General features: G+C 38.5%; 1 long non-coding RNA gene and 1 pseudogene across 1 annotated transcript; one reads left to right on the top strand and one right to left on the bottom strand.

Moving 5' to 3' along the window:
* Positions 1 to 4,691: 4,691 nt before the first annotated feature.
* LOC131392775 (uncharacterized) lies at positions 4,692 to 6,625 on the bottom strand. The gene is made up of 3 exons (XR_009215767.1): positions 6,430 to 6,625; positions 5,158 to 5,223; positions 4,692 to 4,983 (listed from the first exon to the last, which is right to left on the bottom strand). It is a non-coding gene; the product is annotated as an uncharacterized LOC131392775 (long non-coding RNA).
* Positions 6,626 to 9,561: 2,936 nt separating this feature from the next.
* On the top strand, positions 9,562 to 11,398 carry LOC131423048 (UV excision repair protein RAD23 homolog B-like; annotated as a pseudogene).
* Positions 11,399 to 14,690: the final 3,292 nt, after the last annotated feature.

Here is a 14,690-nt window from a genome sequence, read left to right as displayed (position 1 = left end):
TGCTATCATTTCTTTGGTGGAAAGTAAAGAGGCAAGGTTTTGGGGATTGCTACTTTTGTTTTTGACAGGCCCATAAAAAGAAGAGCTAAGTCGTGTGTCTGAAGGAGAAAGAGCAAGTTAACTACTGATATATGGGGACAATATAATGGTTAAGAACCCAGACTTAAAAGCAGTGCTTTTCAAACATGAGTGAACATATACATCACCTGGGAATCTTGTGAAAAGTCAAATTCTGATTGAGTAGGTCTAGGATGGGGGCAGAGGGTCTGCATTTTTAATACTATCACCAGTGATGCAATTCTGCTGGTCCATGTATCCCACTTTGAGTAGCAAAATTCTAGAGTCAAATTGTCTGGGTTCAAGGCCTGGTTCTTGACTCCACCAAGCTGAGTGACTTTGGGTAGTTTAACATCAGTTTCCTCATCTCATCAGTTTCTTCATCTGTAAAATAGGAATAATGATATTACCTACATCCATGGGTTGTTGTGAAAGTTAAAAGAGTTAATATGTAACAGCACTGAGAGGAGTGTCTGGCACATGGTAGGTGCTCAATAAATATTTGGTGAATGAATTACTTAGCAGCAGGATAGGAGGGGAAAACAAGGACCTATGCTTTTGAACCCAACTCTTTTATGTCTCCCCAAAAGAGTCATCTGCCCTTTTGGCTTCTAAGTTGGTACTACTGGTTGCCTTTAAGTCAACTCTGTAGAATCCTAATTAGGGCTCAAAAAAAGAAAATGGGAAGCCTCTGCAGAAGGTAATAAGGAGTTTGTTTGTTTGTTTTCCCACCTCAGGGTGGGAAATGATCAGATTTATATTTAAGAAAATCACTCTGAGAGTGGATGGGAGACAGATAATAGGAGCTGGACAAAACTAGGGCTGAGGAGATAAGTTTCTAGACTGTTATAATTGGCTAGGGAAGAGACATTAAGAACCTGAGATTAGGGCAGTGGAGAGAGTTGGGGAGGGGAGTCAATACAAGCGGGATTAAGGAGGTTGACTTGGCAAGACATGGTATTAATTAGTGGGCACAGCTGATATTCAGGGACACGTGTGGGACAGGCTCCAAGCTTTCTAGCTTGGGTAAGAAGATAGATCTTAGAGACCATTTGCAAAGATAGAAATAAAGAGAAAGAGAATACGTAACAATAAAGAAGATGAATAAAGTGGAAGGGGAATAGATGGTAATAGGATTAATTCGGGACAAGTTGAAAGTAGCTGTGGTGCTAGACGACCACAGGCAATTAGAAATCCAGGTCTGGAGCTGAGGAGACATGCATGTTGACCACACAGATGTGGAAGTTATTGGTATTTGTGTATTAAGCCCTGGAAGTGAATAAGTCTATCCAGGAAAGTCTGAGTGAAAGAGGTGGACACAAAATGAGGCCATGAGGGAGACTGAGAAGGAAGGATGGGAGAAGTAGAAACAAAGTCAAAAGAGAGGTATGGCAGAAGGCCAGGGAGGAGAGTGCTTCAGCAGTGAGGGAATGATCAACAGGGCCAAATTCCACAAAACAACATCTACACTCCCAGAAACCAGTTTTTCCCGTGATTCACTGAATGTGTCAACACCACATCATAATTCTAATCTCTCAGGCCAAAGGCTAGTATCGTGGTTTGACACATCCTGCTTCCTCATTCTATATATTTAAGACACTGAGATTTCCCTCCCATTCCTTGATATCCTTCCCTTTCTCTCTAAGCCCTAATTCATACACTAGTCCAAACACCCCTAGCTGACACAAAAGCTTCCTGTATGTGACAGCTGGACTCAACTTCCTGAAACACCTTTTCATTATGCCTTTTTATTATTCTCTTCAATACTTTACAAGATAGTTTTTAACTTGGAAAATTTGTTTTGTTTAGGAGCATAAGCATCTACATATCTAAGTATTAAGAAATGCATGAGAGGGCCACCCCAGGTGGCCTAGTGGTTAAGTTCGGCGTGCTCTGCTTCAGCGGCCCGGGTTTTGTTCTTGGGCACAGACCTACACCATTTGTCTGTCAGTGGCCATGCTATGGTGGTGGCTCACATGCAAAAAAAAAAAGAGGAAGATTGCCAACAGATGTTAGCTCAGGGAGAATCTTCCTCATCAAAAAAAAAAAAAAAGAAATACATGAGAATAATAAACACCAAATTTAGGATGATAATTACCTCTGCAGAGGGTGGGACCATTATGATGAGGAAGAGGAGCACAGAGATTTTAGCTGCATTAACAATGTTTAATACTTAAGCTGAGTAAAAGGATCATGGATTTAAGTTTCTGGACATTTAAATAAAACAAAAAACTATTTAAGAAATGCTTTATAATGACAGCACCCTGAAATTCAAGTTTTAAGATCTTTTCAATTTGGAACCTTGTTCCGTGTCTCATCTTATTTCCCACACTTCCTTACAGTATTCTCCTCTGGATCTGTCTCTTCTCTATATCATTCAAAAAGGTCATTGTCAAGAGCACATCTTTGCCTTCCTTCAGTCATAGTGTCTCCCTGCCGGGAATGCATCTCCACTTAGTTGGGTATTCCTCTCCAAAATCTTTACAGCCTTTTAAGCTCAGAAACCTTTGGTACTGATTTCTTCATTGGATATAAACTTGTCCTCTTGTGAAATCTCATGAGTGTGTGTATGTGTGTGTGTGACATTCTCATCTATCACTGCCAAATCTCTTTGCGAGATATTTTTCTTACTATGTAGTTCAGTAATTCTAATCTTGATTGCATGTTAAAATTATCTGAGGAGCTCTTAAAAAAATATTGGTGCCTGGGCTCCAACTCAAACAGGCCCCACTTCAAACAGGCCTGAATGACAGCATTTTTAAAAAGCTTCCAAGGTGATTCCAATACCACAGTTATAACCTGATCATGCCTTGAAGACAGGGGCATCCTCATTTTAGCCACCTCTACATCAGCACAGAACTTCATATATATGACATGTGAAATATGAGTATGCGAAATACGTGACTATGAGCTCAAATACCAATTTCAGTCAAAGAAAGTAGGAAAAGCTAAGAATCTTAAGAAACTGCTGCACTATTCTTCTGCTGACATTCTAATATATAAAAAAAGTCCACTTAGCAGTAACTTGACCTTCAATAGTTCAGTGTCATGAATATTTGGAAGCAAGTTACCTAAATGTGCAAACATGAACAGCTGGACTGAAATCGAACACTGACCGAAGTGATGTTAAATACTGGAGTCCGAGGAGGCAAGGCCATAAATAAGAGCTTTTAGTTCCAATGTTTGACAACTGATCCTTAATCCCAGAAAGGATCAAAGTAACAGTACACAAGTGTAGAGGATACAGCATGAAGAATATAGGGCATTTAGTAAAAGAATGACAATGCAAAAATCTTTAAAAAATTGATCAGGATGCTATGTAATAGTGGGAAAAATGTAGACTCTTACTCTGATTCTCCTAATTAAATTGTAACTGTATGTAACTGGTGTGTTGAATTATTCTTTACAGGCAAATGGTATTTAAATGCCTAAAGTTGTTTCATCTGTGATAGTTGTGTTAAAATTACATGCTTCCATTTGCAATAGTCTTGAAAGCAGAGTTACATGTTTATTTACATTATTGGCATCCCATCAGAAAAGAGAATGTATTGTTTTTGTTTTGTTTTTTGTAAGGAAGATCAGCCCTGAGCTAACATCCATTGCCAATCTTCCTCCTTTTTTTCCCCAAAGACCCAGTAGATAGTTGTATGTCATAGTTGCACATCCTCCTAGTTGCTGTATGTGGGACGCGGCCTCAGCATGGCCGGAGAAGCGGTGCGTCGGTGTGCACCCAGGATCCGAACCTGGGCCGCCAGTAGAGGAGCGCGCGCACTTAACCGCTAAGCCACAGGGCTGGCCCAAGAGAATGTATTTTTAATCCAATTTTTCATAAGGAAAATAAGTAGATATACTAGATAACTTTTAATGTCTCTTCCAACTCTTAGATTCTTTAACTAAATTGTTTCTGTGGATCTATCTTCAAGCTCACTGATTCTTTCCTCGGCCATGTCACATCTACTGATGAGCCCATAGAAGGCACTCTTTATTTCTGTTACAGTGTTTTTGATTTCTTGCATTTCCTTTTGATTCTTAGATTTTCCATCTCTCTGCTTACATTACCCATCTGTTCTTGCATGTTGTCTACTTTTTCTATTAGCGCCCCTACCATATTAATCATAGTTATTTTAAATTCCCTGTCCAGTAATTCCAAAATCTGTATCATACCTGAGTCTGGTTCTAATGTGTACTTTGTCACTTCAGACAAAGTGTTTTTTCTTGCCTTTTAGCAGGTCTTGGAATTTTTTGTAAAAAGGTGAACACGATATGTATGGGTAATTAGAACTGAGTTAAATAGGCCATTAGTGTGAGGATTTATGTTAATCTTTGCTGTAGCTATAGGTGCTAGAAGCTTCACATTTCTCTAGTTTCCTTGTTTTGTTTTCCCTCTTGATATTGGGCTTCCCAAGGTACGCCTCCTCAGAGAGCCTTCTCCTTGCAGGTCTTACGGGTATAATCCACTGTTACACTGGAGCCCTGTTGGTGTGGTGGTATGGTGTGGGTGAGGGGGAGCAGTCTATAATCTTTTGATTAATTTTCACTGTTTTAGTGGGTCTTTGTTTTTGGAAGGTGGGTCACCTTCACAAGTGTTTCTCCAGAGGTATAGCTTCCCCCACCCACCACCCTCTACTCCCATCCTGGCTGCAACCTTTCACAATCTAAATATATTTCCTTGAAGCCCTGATTTCTGTTGACTTTATTTGTGTTTTTGTTTTGTTTCCCCTCTTTAGATGAAACAGGAAGCCTGGAGGGCGAGTGGAGTGAGAGGAATCCCCTTCCACCAGCTGGGATCTGGCTCTGAAAAAGTCTTTTCCCAAGGAGACCAATCCTTTGCTGTGGTTAAAACTGTTGGTTTCTTTCTCAGTGGTTACTATTCCCCTCCTCCTGCCAGAGCCACAGGGATCTGCCTTGGATCTTCACAATGAGAACCTGTTGGGGGTACAAGAAGCAAAGCCCATGAAAACGTGGCGGGGGTGGGCCTTAAGACTGCAACCCCCAGGAATTTCTCACTCTCACCTCAGCTTCCAGCCATTCACCAAAATCACCATTTCACTGTTCCTACTGCTTTATGACTCCAGCAACTTCCAGGTCAGCAAGTCTCACCTGTGTCTCTCGGGATGAACCTGTCTTCAGGTTTCTGGTGGCAATTTGCCTTGTGACCTCAGTTGTCTGATGGGTTCAAGAAAAGTCATAAATTTTCAGTTTGTCCAGTTTTTTCTTGTGGTAAAGAGAGCAGTGACAAAACTCTACATGTCAAAGCCAAAACCAGAAGGCTAAGTTATTTCTAACTTCATATTTCTGAACTTTTAGGTATATGTAATAGTTAAATTCGAGATTTTAAAGTATTCTATTGGCACTAAATGTCTTATCATTTAAGTATATTTTAAAACAAAAAAAATTATTTTTAAAAAGTTGTTAGTGTTTAATATTAGTTGAAGATTAATGTTTTAATTTTGGGCAACTTTTATTGTTGACATAGTGAAAATCTTTTTTAGTTATTTAATTTATAAAACAATTGCTTCTCAATAAATATAACGGTCCCAATCACTGTCATTTTGTGACATCTTCCTCAGAGGTTACATTATTTATACAACCATTAATCAAGAGTAATGTCTGTTCTTATTTATTTTGTTTGTTTATTTATTTCAGGGAAAGATTTGCCCTGAGCTAACATCTGTTCCCAATCTTCATCATTTTTTTTTTTTCTCCCCAAAGCCCCAGTACATAGTTGTATGTATCTAGTTGTAAGTCCTTCTAGTTCTTCTATGTGAGCCACCACCACAGCATGGCAACTGACAGATGGGTGGTGTGGTTCCGCGACTGGGAACCGCTGAAGCAGTGGGAGTGCTGAACTTTAACCACTAGGCCATCAGGGCTGGCTCCATTTGTTTTTATTTTTTTTCTGTCAGTTTACTTTGGGTATTAATATATTCCTTTAAATAACTCATGGTATCTGAAAACTTTGATTGAATTCAGCATTTCACTTTATATTTATGAGACTATTTGTTCGGGTTTCTTAACTTAAAATATTTTTAAAATCACATTTAGTGTCATAATATCAGGATTATTTTGATTATTGAAGTTTTTCTGAAATAAAGGGAAAGTGTTGTTATTGATGGGGTCAGAACATGCTATCCCAAAATATGGCACCTGGCATATTGAATATTTTAAGTTGAAGGAATTTGAAAAACAACAGGTGCTGGACGAACTCTCCACCCTTCTCCCCTGAAGCAGGTCCTAAGACCCTCATGTGAGAGGTACCCTCCTTATACCCAGACAAAAGGAGCATCCTTATCTCTGAATGTGAGTGAACAGGTCTTGCTAAGTTTCCCTCTTGCTTAGGTCTTCCCTAAGTTTCCCTAAGTTTACACTTACCTCATACCCTTTTTTTCCTTTCACATTTTTCCATGACATCCTACTTTTCATCAATCCAGTATAAAAACACTCAGGTTTAACTGCTTCTTTGGGTCTTCACTTCCTTATGAAGGCTCCCCTGTTACATAAAACTTATATTAAATAAACTGGTATGCTTTTCTCCGGTTAATCTGTCTTTTGTTACAGAGATCCAACCAAGAACCTAGAAGGGTGGAAGAAAAAAGATATTTTTTTCCCAACATTACAAGTAAAGAAAGTTTTATTTTTGTCTTTTGTTTTTTGTTAGTATGAGGTGGTCACTGACAGATGGTGTAACAAACCATCAACATTATCCAAGTTTAAATGATCATTATTTTGGCATTTTAGAATGAAGGATTTCCTCATTTGAGTAGCTCTATGATAATTTGATTTCTAGTCTCACATGCCAGGGAAATTGTGGGTCAGAGATGAGAACCTTTAGGCTGTGGCTTCGTTGAAGTAAACTAAAATCCTGAAATTCTGTAGGACAATGAAGAAGGTAAATTTTGGAGCTTAATACTTCTAGATACATTTCGTGAAGAATGGAAACTAATTGGGATACCTTGCTTTTTCCAGTGGGATGAAACTCTACAAAAATGCCCCAAACTACTTTATCAGTGTGAGAATCCCCAGGAGAGGTATGTAGCTTGCCTAAGAGGAGAGTTTGTGAGATCTCTCTGAGTCAATCCGATATCCCACTCTCTCATAACTATTTCACATATTCTCTTCTCTACAAAAGCCTCTCCCCTCCTCCTCATTCTTAACTGATGGCCTTGTTTCTTATTTCATGGAAAAAAAATACCGATTTGCCAACCTGCATCTATAATCATATATCCTGTATTCCCTGCTGTAGTTAAACCTGATTGATCATCCAGGGTTCTAAGGTCAACTCCTCCTCTTGTGTACTGCCTCTCATCACCTCCCATCTGCTCAAAGACTTCACTCCTGCAATTTCCCCCTCTCTCTTCCATATTGAAAAAAAAAAAAGACAACAAACTCACCTTGATTCCACATCTCCTTCAGCTTCACTTTCCATTTATCTGTTCTCTTTACAGCCAAACCTCTTAAAAAGAATTGTCTCTACTCATTGTCTACAATTCCGTTTTCTCACACTCTCTTGAACCTACTCTATTCTACTTCTATCTCTTTCCTTCCATAAGAACGGTTGGTTCAAGGTCACCAGTGACCTCCATGCAGCCAAATCCAATGGCCAATTCTCATCCTGATATTGCCTCACCTATGAGCAGCTTTTGGCCTGTGAGCAACTTTTGACACAAATGATCGTCCCCTCCTTCTTGAAACACTTTCCTCACTCCACACCAAGACCCTCCTTGCTCTTGATTGTCCTCTATCTCACTGACCACTACTTCCCAGTCTCCTTTGTGGGATCTGGTTCTGCCTTACCTTGAGAATTTCTAAGTTGGTCTTCCCCAGAGACTTTTTTTTTTCTCTTTATGTATATTCACTTTCTAGGTTATGTTATTTAGTCCCATAGCTTTCATGCTGTATCTGTAAAAATTCTAAAATTAATATCTGCCTACTCAACAACTACACATGGATATCTACAACTACCTCAAACGTAGATTATCCAAAACTACACTCTTGATTAAACCTGTTCCTCCCAAGCCTCTCCCTTGTATGTATTTGGTTGTTATTATATGCCAGGTACTGAATGCCAAAAACAGAAAGGTGGTTTTTAAATCATTTTTTAATAGTTAAAATTTGTTTTTAAAAATATAGTATGATGTAATTTCTCCAGTGTGAACTATGCCTCTTTAACTAAAAATTTCTGATATTTTGGGATGATGAGAGCTAACATACTAGTGGAGGACTTTCTTCTTCCTTTTTCTTTTTAAACTGAGAGACATTGATTCTCTATTTAGTCATTTAAAAACTAGTTTGGGCTGTGCGTGGCAGTGGGTCTGAGGAGAGGAAAGCTTTCTAGAGGCCTGGACAGTGCACTGTGACATGGGGATGTGAGGGGCAGGAGGCTGGCTCTGGGAATGTGATGTGGGCTGTGGGCTCCAGTCTTAGTCAGTGCCTTGGTGCCAGAATTCAGCTTGGTGCAGGTGACTACACCTTTTGGAGTTGGCTGCAGCTTTGTAGTAAAAGCACTGAAGGTAAATGAAGCATTTTGGGTAGTGGCACAAATATTGATTTCTGCAGACAAAACTCTTAATCAAAACAAAATGATGATACTACTCTCAAAGATTATAACCACAATGAGGAAAAGTTCACCATGGTTATGGTGACAAATCCCAAAGCAGTGACAACACCAGCCCCAGCTACAGCCCAGAGATCAAATCCTGCCACCACTGCCACAGTTGGCTCCCCCACAGCAGCAACTGTGGCTCAAGCCCCACCTCTGTCCCTGCTTTGGCTCTGCCTTCTGCACCTGCGCCCACCGCTCCAGCATCAAGGACGGCGTCTTCGGAACCTGCACCTCCTGGAGCAACTGAACAAGAGAAACCTGCACAAAAGCCAGCGGGGACACCAGTGACCACTAGCCCAATACCAACGGACGACACAGGAGGAGATTCTTCTCCGCAAAAACCTTTTTGAACATGCAACCAGAACACTTGTGACAGGTTGATCTTATGAGAATATGGTAATGAGATCATGTCAATGAGCTAGTTTCAACAACCCTGACAGCAGTAAAGTATCTTTTTTTACCTTACCAATTATTAACAAAAAAAATGTATTAATAATAGACTATTTTTAGAGCAGTGTTAGGTTTACAGAAAAATTGAGCAGAGAGTACAGAGAGTTCCCATATCCCCTCACCCCCTTCTCTCTATTATTACCCTCTTGCGTTGGTGTGGTCCATTTGTTACAATTTATGAACCAGTATTGATACATTCATTATTACCTGCAGTCCTTAGTTTACATAAGGGTTCACTCTTTGTGTTGTACACTTCTGTGGGTTTTGACAAATGCGTAGTGTTATCTGTTCACCATTACACTATCATAGGGAGTAGTTTCAGTGCCCTAAAAATCCTCTGTGTTCTGCCTGTTCATTCTCCCCTCTCTCCTTCCCTCTGGCAACCACTGATCTTTGTACTGTCTCTATAGATTTGTCTTTTCCAGAATGTTGTGTAGTTGGAATCATACAGCATGAAGTCTTTTCAAACTGACTTCTTTCACTTAGTAATATGCTTTCAGGATTCTCCATGTCTTTTTGTGGCTTCACAGCTCATTTCTTTTATTATCGCTAAATAATATTCCATTGTCTGGATGTACCACCGTTTATTTATGCATTTACCTACTGACATATTGGTTATTTTCAATTTTTGGCAATTATGAATAAAGCTGCCTTAAACATTCGTGTGTTTGTTTTTATGGGGACATAGTTTTCAACTCCTTTGGGTAAATACCAAGTATCACGATTTCTAGATCATATGGTAAGAGTATGTTTAACGTTGTAGAAAACCACCAAACTCTCTTCCAAAGTGGCTGTACTATTTTGCATTCCTGCTATCAATGAATGAGAGTTCCCGTTGCTCTACATCCTAGCCAGCATTGGTCTTGTCAGTGTTTTGGATTTTTGCTGTTGTAATAGATGTGTAGTGGTATCTCATTGATATTTTAATTTGCAATTCCCTAATGACATTTTTTATGCTTATTTACCATCTGTATATCTTCTTTGGCGAGGTGTCTGTTCAGATCTTTAGCCCACTATTTTTTTTTTCTTTTTGCTGAGGAAGATTTGCCCTGAGCTAACATCCGTGCCAATCTTCCTCTGTTTGTATATGGGTCACTGCCACAGCATGACTGCTTACAAGTGGTGCAGGTCTGCACCCGGGAACCAAACCCGGGCTACCAAAGCAGAGCATGCCAAACTTAACCACTAGGCCACAGGGCTCGCCTCCTTAGCCCACTTTTTAATTGTGTTGTTTGTTTTCTTATTATTGAGTTTTAAGAGTTCTTTGTATATTTTGGATACAAGTCCTTTATCAGATATGTGTTTTGTAAATATCTTCTCCCAGTCTGTGGCTTGTCTGCAACTCTACAAGTGTCTTTTGATGGGAAGTCTTGGAAAGAGAGAAAGTCAGGCTATGGTTGACCTCTCAAGCGGTGAGAACTGGTCTCCTCAGTCTTGAGCAGTGGCTACAGCTGCAGCAACTACAACAGCAACTTCTGGAGGACCTGCCCTTGGATTTTTACAGAATCAATCTTGAGTGAGATACATCACTCAACAGAATCCTTCTCTGCTTCCCACATTGCTGCCTCAGATAGATCAAGAAAATCTTTGGTAATTGTAGCAAATTAGCCAACCTTGGGAGCGTTGATTCAGACGTTAAATGGACAATTTCTAGAAGCTGGTCGTCAAGAAGGAGGGGCTGGAAATGGCAGTGGAAGAGCTGCAGAAGCTGGAAGTACTCGTATGAGCGACTATTATGGACTGCATGTTTGTGTCCCCCCCCCCAAATTCGTAGGTTGAAATCCTAATCCCCAATGTGACAATATTAGGAGGTGGGGCCTTTGGGAGATGGTTAGGTCATGAGGGTGGAGCCCTCATGAATGGGATTAGTGCCTCTATAAAAAGGACCCCAGTGAATTCTCTTGCCCTCTCTACACCATGTGAGGCTACAAGTCAGCAGTCTGCAATCCAGAAGAGGATTCTCACCAGAACCCTGCTGGCACCCTGATCTCACACTTCCAGCCTCCAGAACTGTGAGAAATACATTTCTGTTGTTTATATGCCATGCAATCTATGGTAATTCATCATAGCAGCCCAGACTGACTCAGATAACCACATTCAAGTATTACATCAAGGAAAAGATGCTATAGAAAGGTTAAAGGCTTTGGGGTTCCTGAGGCACTTGTGATATAAGCATATTTTGCTTTTGAGAAGATTGATAGGGACGTTTTTCCCCCTCACATTTTACATCAGTGTATTACATTATCTCTTCCCTGGACCGTGAGGGATGATTTGGGCTCATCTCTATAACTTGGTAAAAGGTAGTATATTTTCAGGTTGGGAAGGGAGGGATATAGGAAATAGGGCAGAGACAAATACAGTGTACATCTACTTAAATTAAATTACATATCCATACAGTGCATAGAATATTATACAACCAAAAATTAACCTTTGATGGTCTTTATTTCCTCCATAAAATGGTAGAAACCTTTCCCTAGGTGTTTACTTGTAGTATACTAGGTCCAGAAATTTAGTGTCATGCCCTATTTTATATTTCTTTGATTTTACCAGAAATAATCTTTGCTACCTAAAATCTACAGTCTCTATTTCACGGCAACACTGGATAATGGCTTTGTGAAATTGAAAAATATCTTGGAGCAACTGTAAACAAAAATGCCACGTTGTTGATACTATTGTTGCTACTTCAAGAAAGCACATTCTTTCATGATTAATATTTTGGAAAAAGGGAGACTTTTTTAAATGAAAATAATTACTAATTTAAAATAACTTCTTTATCACTGAATTTAAGACCTTTCTTAGATGATTTGAAAAGCTGTGCAATTATAGTTACGATACACAAATATAATTAATTTCTTCACATTTTTTGTTTGTTTTGGGTAAAAATTGGTAGTTGTCTAGGTTTCAAAATAATCATTGTGGGTTTGACTTTGATGTATCCTTTTGGGCAGTGTACACATTTTGGGCCAATGAAGAAATGCAACAATCTCTTTCCTTCTCTCTTCCCCTTCCCTCAGCAGAAATGTGTTTACCATTAAGCTGTGAGTTCAAACTGACACCTTTCTTTTTTAAACCCACAAAATGCTGATTGGATTAAAAACTAATGGAAATGTTTCAAAACCAGGTTTCTGACATTTGTAAATTTTTTCCTTTATTAGATAAGGATGTATGACAAATAAAATCATTAATATTTATAATATTTTCAAAAAGAGAAGGGCAGAACTATATCCAGCCTCTTTTATTGCATCAAGAAGATGGAAGCAATCTTTGGAGGGTTGGAAGATGCACCTGAAACATATTTTGAAAAATGTAAAATCAAGATTTTCATGGCATATTAAAAGTAAAGTCAATAGGAAAACAAAAAAAAATCATTTTAATACCCTTTTCATTATGTAAATATGATGGCAGTTATCTACACAGTATCTCTTGTATGATGTACAGGCATCTTAAATCTAGCATTTCCTGGATAAAATCCTTGGTTTTTCTCCCAAACCTAATTCTCTCCAAGGCTTTTCCATATCAATAAATTGTAGCACTAGTCATCCTCACTCTTACTGACTTGTAAAAGCACTTTATGAGCCCTTTATCACATATATATAACAAACAATTCTCTAGACTTTTGTTAGTGTTTCAGTTTTGTTTGTGGTATTTCTGACATGCCAAGGATGCTAGGTTTTATGTCATCAAATCTATCAGTACTTTCTTTTATGATTTATATTATTAGTGTTATGTCTAGAAAAGCTATCTCTAATCAAGAGATATTATCTGCATTATTTTAGAATTCAATTTGAAGATCTGATATCTCTGACCTATTCCATGGATATTTTTTGACTTAGTCAATAGTTGGTTCAAACTCCTATCTGGGGTCTCTTACAATTGAAGACTGAATTATCCAGAGTAATTATTACAGAGTGGGGATGGGGTAATGATGGTGGTGTTTGTAGTGGTGATGGCCTTTTTACCACTACAAACACCACCATCATTGTGATGTGTGATCACATCACAGATCACAGAAATGGCTTATTTGATACCTAGGCTACCTGATCTTTTAGTGCTTCAGAAATTATATTTAATATCATCAGACACAATATAATTAAATTATACTGTGTTATGGGATGAATTATGGCTCCTCCAAATTCGCATATTAAAGTCCTAACTCTCAGTACCTCAGAATGTCACTGTATTTAGAGATAGGGTCTTTAAAAAGACCCTAATTATGGTTAAATGAGATCATTAGCATGGGCCCTAATCCAATATGACTGGTGTCCTTATAAGAAGAGAAAAATTAGGACACAGATAGATACAGAAGGAAGACCACGTGAAGATGGAGAGAAAAGAGGGTCATCTATAAGCCAAGGAGAAAGGCCTCAGAAGAAACCAACCCTGCTCAGACCTTGATCACAAACTTCTAGCCTCTAGAATTGTGAGAAAATAAATTTCTCTTGTTTAGGCAACCCAATCTATGGTACTTTGTTATGGCAGCCCTAGCAAATTAATATGTATTGTACAAGAGAGGCCAAAAAAAATAGTTTGGTTGATTTTATCAGTTGTTTCCTCAGATATTTTGTTCTCATGAGCCTCTCATGGTATAAGCATCTCCTCCATCGAGTTGTGATTCTAATATATACATTTTTATTACAATGTGGTCCTAAACTTAAGCAAACTATGTTATTTGTTCCTTAAAGAACAAAGGCTGAAGGAAAACTGACCAGTTGGACTCGAGAGATGGTACATTATATTTTAATGTGGTTTAGAAATACTGTGGTTTTTATTTTACTAGCAATTTAAGGGATTTTCAAGGACAATGTTGACTACATGCAATTTTTCACATCTTTGACTCCAGAACCAAGCTCTCACCTAAAATTTGCCTCCAGTATAAATTATAAAAGAGAAGGCTTAGTTTGAGCCAGACATAAAAAGAATTCGTACTTACAAGATATGTTAGGATACAACAAATCAAATTCAAAAAGAGTCAAAGTTTTCATAAAATATTGAGTTTACCTGGAACATTAAAAAAAGATGATTTTTACAAAATAATCGCAACTTACCAACACATTTTGCAGAATACATCAATTAACCAAAGTGTCATTTATCTAAGTCAAAATGTAAACACTAACATACCATCTGACTTTATATCTCTGCCTACAAGGAGGCAGAGATCCTTGTACAAGGATTTGTACAAAATCAAGTTTCTGCAGCATATGTGGAATAACTATAACCATCAGAGTATTGCTGCATTGCCCAAGCCCGGAGTCTCCATTCGTTCACACTCAATTTCCCATACAAGGCACTCTGCAGTTCCAAATGGCCCCAACCATTTAATCTATTCAATCTGTAGATCCTTGTTTTGGCTAGCTCTGTATAAGCACTTTATTTTTCTTAAGAAAAATGAAATTTCAAAACTACTCTTTGTGTGGGCAGAGGGCTATGCTAGAGTCTCATAAGTAGTAAAATATTTCTCAATACCAGGAAAATACTCCTGACTTTTTTAAAGGATGTTTTTTATTAAAAAAAAAAAGATCAACCTCAATCATTTGAGAGGAAGTAGAGATGGTAGTCTATTTGATGTTGATAATTTAATTTT

The sequence above is a fragment of the Diceros bicornis genome, chromosome 27 (genome assembly GCF_020826845.1).
Source record: "Diceros bicornis minor isolate mBicDic1 chromosome 27, mDicBic1.mat.cur, whole genome shotgun sequence".
Lineage (NCBI taxonomy): Eukaryota > Metazoa > Chordata > Mammalia > Perissodactyla > Rhinocerotidae > Diceros > Diceros bicornis.
The sequence above is the reverse complement of the archived record's forward strand: the minus strand, read 5'-3'. Positions and strand labels throughout refer to the sequence as shown.